Consider the following 13,535-nt stretch of genomic DNA (forward strand, 5'->3'; position numbering starts at 1 on the left):
AGCATAAATCCATGTCAAATCCAGCCAGCACCACTCAGGGCACAGTGCCCAAGGTGAAGGTCATGCTGCACAGCATGATGGCCAGGGAGGACTGTCCGCTGGCAATGGGCTTCATGGCCCATGTGTCACCCAACAGGAGTGAAGCCCACCCTTGCATCCCTTGGGATGCTCTTCTTTTTTAATTTTTGCTTTTGCAATTCCACCTATCCTTCCAGACTTCAGATATATTCTCCCTCTTGGTGAATGTATCCTTTATTTCTTGGAAATGCTACCGCACAGATTATCAGGACTGTTCGCATCTGCAGTGCTCAGCAAGCTGCTTCAATTTCTGAGTTTGATCTTCCATCTGCTTCAAGAACACCTGGATGGTGTGAATGGCCCTTAAATACCTCCTGGTCCCCTACTTCAGGGGTAACACCTGGTCCAGCATCTTTGATGTGAGTACTCAAGGATATCTGCTGAAGGAACGAATGATCAATTGTAGCTGTCTTGGCTGCTTATACGTCTTTCTTTGCCATTAACATCTGATTTTTATTTGCATGAGCCCACTTCTTGGACTATCCTTTCCTAACCAACTCTATGGAGAGAATACGAGACTATTCTTTTAAGCATAGTATCTGTCCCTGGTGGGCTACATTTGGCAGCAACGATGGTCTGAAACCTCCAAAGGCGTGGTAAGAGCTGCGGGGAAGCACGAAACGTGTTCAATTAACTCCTGTTACTCAAAGTAAATGGAGGTGCTTAAGCCAACAGTCATATATTCTCAATTGCTCCTGTGACTAGGCTGTAAACGCCCTAAACACACTATCCATCTCAGCACAGGCAATGTAACACGTGCCTGACACATATTAGGCTCTCTAGACACCTAGGCCAAGGGCACAAATAATGAAAGGAACAATGAGCCTTGGGCTCACTTGGAAGGGACAAGCTCCCTAGTGGCATCTCGTCTATAGTTAGGAAGCCCACTGAGAGACAGCTACACCATCCTTGTGAAGGGCACACTACATTTTCACCGTCTACCCTGGTCCAATTTAGATGTTAAAAGACAGCAGCAAACAGGTGAAAATGTAATAATAAGTAGATCAACTATTTCCCTTTTTCCCTATCACCTGCCACCACTTAGAGTCGCATCATTTTCTACCACCTTCATCCTGTCCTATACCCTTCATTCTTTTTTTTTTTATTTTTTTTTATTGGAGGATAACTGCTTTACAATATTGTGTTGTTTTCTGCCGTACAGCAACCTGTGTCAGCCATAGGTCTAACATGTTCCCGCCTTCTTGAACTTCCCTCCCACCTCCCACCCCATCTCACAGCTCTATTAATAGGCTACCACAGAGCACCAGATTTGAGCTCCCTGCATCATACAGCAAATCCCCACTGGCTATGTATGTTACATCTTACACTCTTCATTCCTTTTGTCAGGGATCCTGATGAAGAGGGTCCCTCCTTTGCCCATGTAACCAGACAAAGGAAGGAAGTAATGGTTTATCCTTCTCTCCCTTCTTTCTTTTCTCTCTTACATGATGATTTTAATGCATTTCATTTGCAAATAGGAGAATAAAATGACAACCCACTCCAGTTTTGTCTGGAGAATCCTGTGGACGGAGGAGCCTGGTGGGCTGCTGTCCATAGGGTCGCACAGAGTCGGACACGACTGAAGTGACTTAGCATGCATGCATTCAATGGAGAAAGAAATAGCAACCCACTCCAGTGTTCTTGCCTGGAGAATCCCAGAGACAGAGGAGCCTGGTGGGCTGCCGTCTATGGGGTCGCACAGAGTCAGACATGACTGAAGCGACTTAGCAGCAGCAGCAGCAGCAGCATTTGCAAATATCAGCAACATGTCTATTTTTGCCTGAGCTCGGAGTGTCTGAATTTGTGGTCTCTTCCAGCCCATTCATCAATGTCTTAAATCAGAAGCAAAAAAATGAGAGGATCTCTGTATGGTGAAAGCTGGGAAGGAGGCTCCACAAGTGGAAGGCCCAGATCTTCCATGAGAAATCTGCTCAAACTTGTACCATCCCCGACAGAACTGCCTCCCTCCCCTTTTCCTTCTGCTGATGGGAGGGGAGGGGGCTCCTCCCGTTTTCTGTAACCGTTTACTTAGGCAGGCATCAATAATTCAGGACACCAGCTCCCTTTCTGAAAGCCCAGGTGAGGGCCATGGGCCTCTCCAGGCCAGCAGCTCATTTACTCTCTCCTGCAAGACTCTGTGGAAATCACTCCAGGCTCCTGGCTGGCCAGACCACGGCTGCCCTTGGAGAGGAGAACACCGTGAGCTTTGACTTCTGAGTTGAGAGCTGCTTTTGTGCTCCGTCTTTAGTGGCTTCCCAGATCTCCTGAGTCTGTGAAAATATCAGAGGCCACATCTGGGGTGGAGATACCACGGTCCATGAGCAGCAGCGTGACACCCGGAGAGGATTCTGATCTAGCTTCAGACCCAGGCTCCTCCTACCGGACCAGGTAAGGGAACTTCAAATCCATTCTTTGATTTTAGAAATATTTACACGAGACTCAAAGATGAAGATGTGGCCATGCCTAAGAGAGGCTGACTGCCAGCCTGAGTTAGACTTTATATCCAGGGTCTAGAAGGAGGTAGAATGTGCTCTTAAGACCTCTAGGGTGTGTGTTAAGTTTCACAGCTGCAGAGATTTACTTAAGCGGGTACTGACACACTCTTCTTTCCCAAACATTCACAGTGCTTTGTCTCTGGGATCACTCTTAGTTCTAGGGTTGAATCTGGCTTCTCCCTGCAGTCCTCAACCTTCCCCACCAACCCCACCGCCCTGCCCAGCGAGGTTGCTCTGCTCAGTAGTGGGATTGCTAATTCAATTGTGAGAAACGATTTCACTTCCAGAATACAGACACAGGAATACGTGTTCTTCTTTACCAAACTTTTCAACTGTTTCCCCCACTGATCTCATCCCCTAACTTGAGTTTAGACACTTAAACGCCCCTGCCTGGGGAGGGTCATCCTTATTTTTTAAAGACCTCCAGAGAAGTTCCCAGAACTTTCTTTGAGATCCCACTCTTGTGCAGTGGTCCCCATAGGCAGGACAACCTTCTCATACCCTCAAATATTCATACCACTTCTGAGGGTGCTTCCTATCATCTCCCCCAAACAATCAGCGATGGGTCATTTGACACCCTTCTACTAACAGTAATACCTTTACTAACTCAAAGATGTTTCATGGTTGTGTTTATAGTTTGAGGTATCTGCCACAGTTATTTAAGTTGTTTGACTAATTTTTCCTGCCTCTAAACCTCATCTAGTCCAATGTATACTGCAAGCTCATTGTTGTTCATTTGCTAAAGTCGTGTCTGACTCTTTGCGACCCCATGGACTACAGCACACCAGGCTTCCCTGTCCTGCACTATCTCCCAGAGTTTGCTCAAATTCATGTCCATTGAGTGGATAATGCCATCAGCCATCTCACTCTCTATCGCCCCTTCTCCTCCTGCCCTCAGTCCTTCCCAGCATCAGGGTCTTTTCCAGTGAGTTGGCTCTTTGCATCAGGTGGTATTGAAGTACTGAAGTACTGAAGCTTCAGCTTCGGCCTCAGTCCTTCTGCCAGTTTAATCTTCCTTTGACACAGTTCCCATCAAGCCACTCCTAGCCATCCCCCCCAGCCGTCAACAAGGGCTTATGAGAGCACCCTATTGCCTGGTAAACTGAGTACAAAAGCATCACTTTAGGCTTTTGTAGGGGGCCATTCCTGGCACTCATGCCTTCCAGCCAGGCCCCAGGGCTTCTCTAAGCATCCTTCTTGCTCAGATCTTCTCTGAGATCTTGACCATTTCTCCTCTTAAATCTCCCTCCCTCATCCCCATTTCTATCAAGCAAAATCCTACCCACTCACTGAGTGCCATTGCTGTGTGCCAATTCGTTATACAGGGTCCCTCACCTACTAACTCATAGTAGTTCAAACTATGACAGACAAAACATAGACATCTCAACACGTACAATGCTGTCAGCCCAGTGCTTTGGGGGCTGCTAGGGGGAAAGAACATGGGACCCCATAACCTTCTTTGTGAGGATGAAAACAACTGTGATGAGCAGAAAGGAATAACTCACATGAAGAAGTTGGTGGCAGGGTATTCCAGGAAGAGGGAACCACAGAAGTGAAGGAAATCACAGTGCTTTATCAGAGTATATAGTACACAGAGGAGAAGGGCCGAGACCAGTCATTACGAGAACTTACCATGGAGCAAGACTGCACAATACTCTCTCTACCTGGCCTATCTTGTTCCACTCGCCTATTACCCTGTAAGGTGGATGTTGTTACCACCAGAGATGTTCAACAGATGAAGACCCTGGCACTCAGTGAACCGGGGGAAGACAGCTGTGCTCACAAAGACAGTGAGTCAAGCTTAGAGTCCAGGTCTGAACCCAGAACCCAGATCTCCACCATTATCCTGCTTCAGTTGATCCCGCAGTCATAGGAAGGCCGAATGCCTTCAAAGCCATGTCGTTCATGGGTTCCAGGTCTGACTTTGCACTGATTTCTCAAGCAAACCCAGATGGGCCACGTGGGCTCTCTGGGTCTTATTTCTTCCTGTATATAACAATGGTTCTCAGCAAGGAGGGTGACGGTGGTTCCCAGGAGGGACAATCAGCCATGTCTGAAGATATATCTTTGGTGGTCTGACTTGCAGGGAGGGACCAGCATCTAGTGAGTAGAGACCCGGGAAGATGCTCAACACCCTACAATGCAGGGCAGCCCCTCAACATGGGAGAATCCTGCTCTTCAGAGCAGGCCTCATCATGCAGCCTGCGTCACATTCCACTCTGAGACATTAATCCTGGGAGCTAATGTAGGTGAGTCTCCCCAGGCAGAGACTGTTGGCTTAAACGGCACGGTCCCCAATGGGAACCATGCCTCTTAGATGGACTTCTCCATGTTTGCTTCAATGAAAGGCTCCAATTCCTCCATGAAACCCATGTTTCCTCCAGAGTAAAATCCTGCAGGGCTCCTCCGCAGCCAGGCCTGCTGGCAGCCTGCCGTTCATCAGCTCCCGTTACCCTGGGTTGTTTTCTCCAGAAGGTTGGACCTCCTTCCCCAAACTGCTCTACATCTCGTCTGTTCTTGGCATCGCCTCTGGCAGCAAGAACTTATTGAGAGACCAGGCCCCAGAGGAAAGTGCTCAGCGCGGTCCTTCCATGCTGCCTGGCTTGACCAGACCCAGAGCAACAGTCAGACGTCTCTACTCCGCAGAGCATCGGCCTCTCTTTTCCCGGCTATCTGTGTTTACTTGGAAAAATGATTTCCTCTGCTTTACTCCATTTTCCTTTGAGCCCCATCGCCTGCTCAGTTCTCTGTCCTTTCTGTTTATTTCCACTTCTCATTTTTCTCCATTGATCTGACGCCCTGGAAATATAGCAGGAACAGAGTGTGCCCTGTAATATTCAGTTACACTTAATATTTCTCCACGAAACATTGACTTGGAACGCCAAGCTGTCAGAGTGCAGGCCTGCTCTGCTTACACTGGACGGGGGCTTCAGCACAGGCTTCAATTCATGTCGGATCTCTTCCCTGCTTAAAGGGGAACAGTGCCCAGGCTAACACAGGAAAGTGCCCTGGCCAGTTGGGGGGTGGCGCCAAGCACCCCCCACAGAAAGTAGTTTCCTCAAATAAGTGAGTGGCTATAATGCACTTGGTGCTTGGAAGGATAAAGACATGGCATCCAAGAAGACTGCCAGATGAATGTACTGCAGAACCCCAACGCTCTCCTTAAACAGAAAGTGTTTTTTAACCCAGCCTTTGCTGTCAGCGCTGCTAATGCTAGCTTTCTCGGATGCCACTTCCTGATGGTGTGTGTCACATAGAGGACTAATGAAGCTCTTTGGTGCTGTAGTGTTGATAGATCTCTTGGGTGCGCTGATGGAAAGCATCCGCCTCTTTCTCCAAAACCCCCTGCCAAGGACACAAACTAGCCTGAGTGTCAGGAACTCATATGGGTGAAACTTAGTATCCATGAAGGAGACCATCAGCTTGCATAGCAGAGACCTCAAGGGCGCCCAATCCTCTTGGGTAGATCTTGGCATCAATGATAGGCTCCACTTCTTCCACGAGCCCATGTTTTCTTCAGAATGAAATCCTTCAGGGTTTAACCCTCAGGAGGACTCCGTCTATGGATGGCCTCGGTTTCAAACTGAAGAACGAGTCTCTGCCTTCCTGGTTTAGGAGACGCTGTTAGGAAATACTGTGAGTGAAGTACTATTGATGTTTGCAGAAAACTACAATAAAGTCTCACTCAGACATATCGACATTTTGCATCCTGAAGTTTCTCTTTGGGTGCAAAGATATACTTTGCTGTGTGGTTCAAAGAAGTCAGGAAAATGAATAACACGAAGTAGGACATTGAGAACCAAGAAGCAAAGGGAGAAATTGAAAATCAAGGTTTCCTAGGAAACCTGTCCTCACCTCTCACATAAGAGGATGCAATTCACAAGTGGCCCACTAAGGCACTGGGCAACTTCCAGGGGCATCTCAGAACTAAAGTCTCAAATATGGGAGGACATGACCCAATGTTCCCTGAAAGCTCTGGGAATGAACCACAGGGCCACATCCCCCTCAGTGTGGGAAGCTCTTTATCTCGGTCCTCCTTTCTTCCGCTGAGTCAGAGACTGTGCAGCTAGAGTATCTGCATCACCGCCCTTGGCCTAGCCTTTTAAGGAGGTAGGATCTGGACCTACCTGCCTGACCTTGGTTATGGGATGCATGTGTGTGTCGGGGGGTGGCGTGCATGGCCACAGAGCTCATCAAGTCATCTCGAGTAAGAAAGAAGAGGAGGGGCAGGGCAAGGGGACCAGTAAGTAAGGAGAACCGTTGAGGAGGTGGGGAGAGTGAAGGGTCTGGAACCCGGAGACGGGGAGAATGGTAGAGGGGTCGTAACAATTACAAGGAGAGAAGAGCCCACAGACCAGGTGTCCAGTAAGACTTCCTGGACAATATGGTTTGCATTCCCTCTTTCTCCAAGGCCAGGGTAAAGAAGCACATCGCTGCTTGACTCTCCTGCAGTTGGATGTGTGTTTCCACTAGTACCTAAAGAAGCTTCACACAGCTCGTCATGGAGACTTGAGGGGGATCTTGTGGATACATATGCTGATTGAGATGGGCTGTAAGGATTCCACAGATTGTTCTTTTGATGGGACATGTTCCATGCCTTCATCCAAAAGACAGAGTCATCAACAGTCCGGGGTGAGAAGAAAGACAAGAAGGTAAATGAGAGCAGGAATCTTTTCTTGGGAAAATGTTTGAAACTGCCATAAAGACCTTTTAATAAAAAGAATCACTCTCAGACTGTTCCATGGGACCATATGAGAATTGTTCATCAGAGAACAGTCAAGATAACCCAACCAAACTGTGGGTTTTTTGAGTCAGAAATGATTTTCAGCCACAGGTCCAAGGGTTAGCCAGTCTTTGTGGGATTAACATTTAAGTATCAAGCACCTCCGGAAAGGCTTTTCCAGGAAAGGCAGAGAGTTTATTTCTAGGTAAAGTTTCTCTTTACTTAAGCCTCTAGAGCCTTCTATGTCATCTATTGGGATGAGGACCAGAAATGAGAAAGAAAAAGTTGGTCAGATAGTCAAAAGAGCCAAATACGTTTGAATTATATTCTTATCTGTAACTAAGATCTTTTTTTTGTTTGCTTTTTTATTTTTATATTTTTGTGTAACTAATGTCTTTTTTTAAAAAAAAAGATTATCATTATTTTTGGTCATGCCACGTGGCAGATGGGATCTTAGTTCCCTGACCAGGGATTAAGCCCATGTCCCCTGCATTGCAAGCATGGTGTCTTAACCACCAGATCACCAGGCAAGGCCATAAGGTCTTTTATCTTCTGGGCTGCTTGGAGAATGTAGGTGCAATCCACCCGTATTATCCAGGGATTACAATCCCCTTCCACCTGCATTGCTGTAGAGAAATAATATTTGTGCACATTTGGATTTCTCTTCATTTTCCTCTCCCTCTGAGCAAGGCAGGCAACTCATTGCTTAAGCAGGAGGCAGGAAGGGTGAGAAAGGCAGAGAGGACAAGGAGACACCACTTCATACCAAGAGGATTTCTAGACCCGGCTCAGAGGAAGGGCGCTCCTTTTTCCCAGCTTATTAGGCTCTCCATTTCACCATCGCAAGCGTTTTACCATGCAGATGAGCCCATAACAGAGGTGATAACTCATTCCAGCCTCCCAACCCCTCACCTCAAAGGCAGCGTTTCTGAGCCTCTCCAAGGCAGAAGAGATGAGCCCTTTTCTTTTCATCTCATCCATCTTTCGGGCTCTCCGTCCCTTGATTTCAAAGCCTTTCTCAGACAAATGTGAAGTTGAAAGGATAGCCTTCAATTATTTCATTTTGTGAAGGTTAAAAAGGTTCTTGTAAATGACGGATGCAAATCCTGGAAACCCGGTTAAAACAACTGGATACCAGATGGCGAAGGAAAGTGGTTTACTGTAAAGTGTTGCAGAGTGTAGAAGCTCATTTACAAGAAGCAATTACACAAACAGCCCTGAGCACCCAAGATCGCATAAAAGGATAGCTGGGGTAGATGCACACTGTCAGCCATGCTTGTGTGAGTTACACCCGCACACAAAACATGCCAACCGTGCGACTGGTCACCTTCCCGGCTGCCCCCATGACGGTAAGTCTGGGCTGAGCGCTGACCTGCCAGTAGGCAAAGACCTGCAGCCCCATGGGGAAGGCTTCCACGTGCTCCATCACTCAGCTGCCTGGGGGAAATCTCCTGATCAGAGAAATTGAACAGCGTAAGAAAAGTACGCAGATGTCATTGTCAATGGTCTAAGTCCAGGGAGCTTGACTTGCACCTCAGGTCAAAGAAATAAGAGAAAATTCCCATACAACCAGGATGACTTTTCATCCTCAATCTCTCTTGACATGGAAAGTGAGCATAATATGTTTTATTACATACATTCATATATATTAGCTATTATAAGTATATAGCATTAGTTATATTAGTACAGAACTAATATTAGTATATAATTATATACTAATTATATACTAGTATATAATTATATTATATTAGTATATTAAATTAATATATAATATATTAGTTATATATATAATTAATTGGGGGGGGCACTCCAAAATCACTGCAGATGGTGACTGCAGTCATGAAATTAAAAGACACTTGCTGCTTGGAAGAAAACCTGTGACCAACCTAGACAGCATATTAAAAAGCAGAGACATTACTTTGCCAACAGAAGTCTGTCTAGTCAAAGCTATGGTTTTTCCAGTAGTCATGTATGGATGTGAGAGTTGGACTATAAAGGAAGCTGAGTGCCAAAGAACTGATGCCTTTGAACTGTGGTATTGGAGAAGACTCTTGAGAGTCCCTTGGACTGCAAGGAGATCCAACCAGTCCATCCTAAAGGAAATCAGTCCTGTATATTCATTGGAAGAACTGATGCTGAAGCTGAAACTCCAATACTTTGGCCACCTGATGTGAAGAACCAACTCATTGGAAAAGACCCTGATGCTGGGAAAGATTAAAGGTGGGAGGAGAAGGGGATGACAGAGGATGAGATGGTTGGATGGCATCACTGACTCAATGGACATGAGTTTGAGCAAGCGCTGGGAGTTGGTGATGGACAGGGAAGCCTGGCGTGCTGCAGTCCATGGGGTCGCAAAGAGTCAGACATGACTGAGTGACTGAACTGAACTGAATACATTAATATTATATTAGATATAATATTATATTAATAGATATATTCTTGCAAGTGTGTTGATATAATGGGCAGGTTATAAAGCTATCGGTGAGAACTAGACTCTGTGTTGCAGTTTTCTGCTGTGCACTCCTGGGCTGAGCTAAGCTGACCTGTCTGCCCTCTTCCACACAGAGCCTCCTGTGCTCAGTTCAGTGGCCCTGAGTCTGAGTCTCTGTCTCCATGTGTCATATCCTCTCCAAGATCTTATCCCACTTTGGTCAGACTGGGCAGGCTTCCCCCCATCATTATCAACTTGACTGTAATCTGTGCTGGGGCGAGACCAGGGGCTCACTCAGCACTCAGTCTTATTGCAGGTGAAAACATAAATTTTTGTGGAGTCCTTCTGTAAACCCATGCATACTTCATGAGCTTATTGCTGCTTTTGTTCAGTCACTAAGTTGTGTCCTGCTCTTTGCAACCCCACGGACTGTAGCCCGCTAGGCTCCTCTGTCCATGGGATTTCCCAGGCAAGAATACTGGAATAAGTTGCCATTTCCTCCTCCAGGGGATCTTCTTGACCCAGGGATCAAACTGGTGTCTCTTGCATCTCCTGCATTATGGGCAGATTCTTTACCAGTGATCTAACCAGGCAAGAATGAAGGTAGTAGCTTGCCAAGGCAGTGAGAAAGATACTTTTGTGAAGGTGGGCCTTTCCAGAGCTCTGAAATCTCGGTATCCATTCTCATGGTCATACCACATGTGTGCCTGTGAACCTTCATTCTGGATTAGAAACCAGTCTGCCATGCTGGTACTTATACCCCATGAGCTCCGAAAGACTCTAGCTTGATGAAACAGGCTTCCAAATTCCCCAGGACACAGTAAAATGGGCCTGGCATGTAAGAGTCAAATGGAATATGCTTAAAAAAAAAATCTGATTCCCAAATGCCCATCAGTTAATGAATGAATAACAAACTGTTGCAGTTTGTTAATAACAGATGTTGCACATTTACTAGAGCTATCATAACAAAATTCTACAAACTGGCTTAAACAGAAATTGATTTTTTTTTTTTATGGTTCTGGAAACCACAGAATCCAAGATAAAGTGTTGGTAGATTTAGTTTCTTAGAAGGCCTCTTTCCTTAGCTTGCAGACGGCCGCCTTCTCTCTGTATCCTCTACTCGGTCTCTCCTCTGTCCATGTACATGTTTGTGTCCAAATCTCCTCTTCTTATAAGAACACAAGTCATATGGAATTACAGCCCAAAGTAAAGACCTTCTCTTAACTTAATATCCTCTTTAAAGAACTTATCTCTGAATACAATGGCATTCAAAGGCACTGGGACGTAGAACTTCAACATAAGAGCTTGGAGGAGACAACCAGTCCCTAGCAGTGCACATCTTTGCCGCAGCAAATTATTTGACAATAAAAAGGAATGGAGTACTGATATATACCATCCAATACAACATGAGTAAACCTTGGAAACATTATGCCAAGTGAAATTAGTGAAAAGGACCACATATTGTATGATTTTATTCACATGACATGTCCAGAATAGGCACATTGGTAGAGATAGGAAATAAATGAAGGTTTCCAGCCGCTTGGGGAAAGGGGGATTGGGTGTGATTGCTGACAGGTATGGTTTTCTTTTTGTGACAAAAATATTCTGGAATTAGATAGTTGTGATGGCCCAATCTTGACAATAAATTAAAAGCTGCTGATCTGGATCCTTTAAAGGAGTGAGCTTATGCAGTGTGAATTACATCTCAATAAACCAAAAAACACGCAATGTTTCTGCTTCATAAGGTCAGTGGTTCCTATACCCAATTGATGGTTCAGATGGTAAAGAATCTGCCTGCAATGCGGGAGACCTGGGTTTGACCCCTGGTTTGGGAAGATCCCCTGGAGGAGGGCATGGCATCCCACTCCAGTATTCTGGCCTGGAGAATCCCATGGACAGAAGAGCCTGGAAGGCTAAGTCCATGAGGTTGCAGAGTCAGACACGACTGAAGCAATTAAGCACAAAGTCCTCACAGTGGAACACTGTGAATGTTTTTATAACAGATTTAGCACTCAGATTAAAGCCGATTTAAACAAATACCTTTTTCCTGAGGGTGAACCACATCCTTGGGTATTACAAAGCTGGATTCAAATCCCTGCTAGGTTTTCAATGGGATTTGGGGAGGATGTGGCAGACATCAGGGACCCCCATCCAAAGACAGTCACTGTTCACTTTTGCTCTTGAGCTTCATTGGAACTGAGACCTACAATCTGACTCCAAGAAGGTCACCCCTATTGTGAGAGGCTGGGTGACCCTTCTCAATCCTCCCAGTCCTCTTCTGTCCTCTCTGAACTCCAATTTGTTAAGCCCTCTGGACTTGAGAAAGTCATTCCTTCCTTCCTTGCATTGTCTCTCCTCTGTGAAGCAATGGGTAGAGAGTTTATCCCATCCTCAAGGGTAGCCATTCTTTGCCATCTCTCTTTCCTCCCTGCCATGTGCATGTCCCTCAGACCTATAAAGTTGCCCCTCACCTTCTCAGACTGAGATCCATCCATTTGTCCATTCCTTATATCCCACCAGTGTTTACTGAGCACTCACTACATGCCAAGCACTGCTCCAGAAGTCAGGAGTACAGTGCTGAGCAAGATGGTCAAGGCAAAGGGTGGACTGTATACAAATAAACAAGCACCAGTAGAGCCCCAGGTCAGAACACTCACGGGCCAGTCCTCAGTGAGCTCATCCTACCAGTCTGCCCTCCCCTACTCTCTCTTCCCTGCCTTCTTCTTTCTCAGTGTGTGTCTGCCATCTCTTTGAGGTCACAAATGGTATACCTTTCCGTTTAGTAGTTCATAATGTTATCCTCTATCATTTGCACACAGTAGGCATTGAAGCAATATTTATTGTACAAATGCAAAAATGTGGCACATACTCCACGCTTTGGTTAGTCTGCTTGTATTGCTTTATATCTCATGCAGTTCTTGGCACGGTGCCTCTTGGTAATGTGATAGTGTACCAAGGGTTTGGTTGGGTCACTCCAAGCTCAGAGCCTTCCTATAAACCCCATGAGTTCTCTGCTATGAATAAAAGAAAGTCTCCCTAAAGCCACAAAGAAATAAAAGGCCATAATTCCACTGTATATTAGTATGTGTTTGTGGTATATGACTATGGTGGGATATTTGAAAGAGTGTGTTTGTTTTCACTTATGTGAGTACATCATGAGAAACGCTGGACTGGAAGAAACACAAGCTGGAATCAAGATTGCCGGGAGAAATATCAATAACCTCAGATATGCAGATGACACCACTCTTATGGCAGAAAGTGAAGAGGAACTCAATAGCCTCTTGATGAAAGTGAAAGTGGAGAGTGAAAAAGTTGGCTTAAAGCTCAACATTCAGAAAACGAAGATTATGGCATCTGGTCCCATCACTTCATGGGAAATAGATGGGGAAACAGTAGAAACAGTGTCAGACTTTATTTTTCTGGGCTCCAAAATCACTGCAGATGGTGACTGCAGCCATGAAATTAAAAGACACTCCTTGGAAGGAAAGTTATGACCAACCTAGATAGCATATTCAAAAGCAGAGACATTACTTTGCCAACAAAGGTCCATCTAGTCAAGGCTATGGTTTTTCCTGTGGTCATGTATGGATGTGAGAGTTGGACTGTGAAGAAGGCTGAGTGCTGAAGAATTGATGCTTTTGAACTGTGGTGTTCGAGAAGCCTCTTGAGAGTCCCTTGGACTGCAAGGAGATCCAACCAGTCCATTCTGAAGGAGATCAGCCCTGGGATTTCTTTGGAAGGAATGATGCTAAAGCTGAAACTCCAGTACTTTGGCCACCTCATGTGAAGAGTTGACTCATTGGAAAAG

The 13,535-nt window shown here is 45.7% G+C and overlaps 1 long non-coding RNA gene across 1 annotated transcript in view; it reads left to right on the forward strand.

Annotated features, from left to right (window-relative positions):
* The first annotated feature begins 1,725 nt into the window (after nucleotides 1-1,725).
* LOC112586975 overlaps nucleotides 1,726-13,535 on the forward strand; it is a 95,009-nt gene continuing 83,199 nt past the window's right edge. The window contains exon 1 of the long non-coding RNA XR_006553522.1: nucleotides 1,726-2,466. This is a non-coding gene — a long non-coding RNA (uncharacterized LOC112586975). The remainder of the gene's footprint in view (nucleotides 2,467-13,535) is intronic.

The sequence above is a fragment of the Bubalus bubalis genome, chromosome 1 (genome assembly GCF_019923935.1).
Source record: "Bubalus bubalis isolate 160015118507 breed Murrah chromosome 1, NDDB_SH_1, whole genome shotgun sequence".
NCBI lineage: Eukaryota > Metazoa > Chordata > Mammalia > Artiodactyla > Bovidae > Bubalus > Bubalus bubalis.